The following is a 1,556-nucleotide window of genomic DNA, read 5'->3' on the forward strand; positions in this document are numbered from 1 at the left end:
AAGCTTTATATTTTAGAAGGTGGAAGATCTGGATGCTTCATACTTTGTGTATGGATGCCTCATGTTACGAAGTTTCCGTCAGTCACATGTCCAATGTCCTTGACCTCATTTTCATGGTTCAGTGACTACTTGAAAAAAAAAGTTAAGATTTTTTGTAATGTTAAATTCTCTCTTATTATAAGTAATAGGATAACTCTATTTGGTATGTGCGTACCTTGCAAGGTCCTCATGCCCGTCAGACAGTTTTCACTTGACCTCGACCTCATTTCATGGATCAGTGAACAAGGTTAAGTTTTGGTGGTCAAGTCCATATCTCAGATACTATAAGCAATAGGTCTAGTATATTCGGTGTATGGAAGGACTGTAAGGTGTAAATGTCCAACTGGCAGGTGTCATCTGACCTTGACCTCATTTGCAAGGTTCAGTGGTTATAGTTAAGTTTTTGTGTTTTTGTCTGTTTTTCTTATACTGTATGCATTAGGTCTACTATATTTGGTGTATGGAATGATTGTAAGGTGTACATGTCTAGCTGGCAGGTGTCATCTGACCTTGACCTCATTTTTATGGTTCAGTGGTCAAAGTTAAGTTTTGAGTTTTGGTCTTTTTTTCTAATACTATATGCAATAGTTCAACTATATTTGGTGTATGGAAATATTTTATGATCTATATGTCAGTCTGTCAGGTTTTATTTGACCTTGACCTCATTTTCAAGGTTTATTGCTCAGTATTAAGTTTTTGTGTTTTGGTCTGTTTTTCTTAAACTATAAGCAATAGGTAAACTATATTTGTTGTATGGAAGAATTGTTAGATGTACATGCCTGCCTAGCATGGTTCATCTGACCCTGACCTCATTTTCATGGTTCATTGGTCAATGTTTAGTTTACTTGGTTAATGTTAAGTTTATGTGACAGTTGTAATAAAGCTTTATATTTAGGACTATCAACATAATATCAATGATAAGTAAAGAAGGCGAGACATTTCAGCGTGTGCACTCTTGTTGTATTATAAACTTGTTATTAGGCCAACGAAAATTAACAAGTAGATTTTCATCAAGCTTGCTGATAAATACAGAGGCCTGTGAGAGAAATAATAAGCTGATATCATGTATATAGAAAGGATATTGCATACTTATTCAAATTTTAAAATGAATGTTTCTGATTGGCAAACACTGTTCTAAAATATGGAGAAAAGCTCTCCATTAGACTCCACCAAATTTGTTGTGTTTTCTAAGTTTTTTTTTTTATAATGCCCATAATATGAAGCATATGCACCGGTTCGAAACTCAATTATTATGAGTAGAGGGTAAAATGAAAACTCAAACTATGTTAAAAAGACTTTGGTTGATGCTCGTAAGATTTTTATGCAAGGTGCAAATATAATTTTATCAGAGACATGTAATATGCCTTTGATTTTATTAGCTAGTTATAAAGATACAACCTAAATCAGTAGAAATTTAATGCAGCGAGATGATTGTAAAGCTTTTTACAAGGATTTTGATTTTATATAAGAACATGAAAAGCAAATTATTGTATTATTGATTTTTTATTTCAGAATGT

The sequence above is a fragment of the Mytilus californianus genome, unplaced genomic scaffold (assembly GCF_021869535.1).
Source record: "Mytilus californianus isolate M0D057914Y unplaced genomic scaffold, xbMytCali1.0.p SCAF_11, whole genome shotgun sequence".
NCBI classification, from domain to species: domain Eukaryota; kingdom Metazoa; phylum Mollusca; class Bivalvia; order Mytilida; family Mytilidae; genus Mytilus; species Mytilus californianus.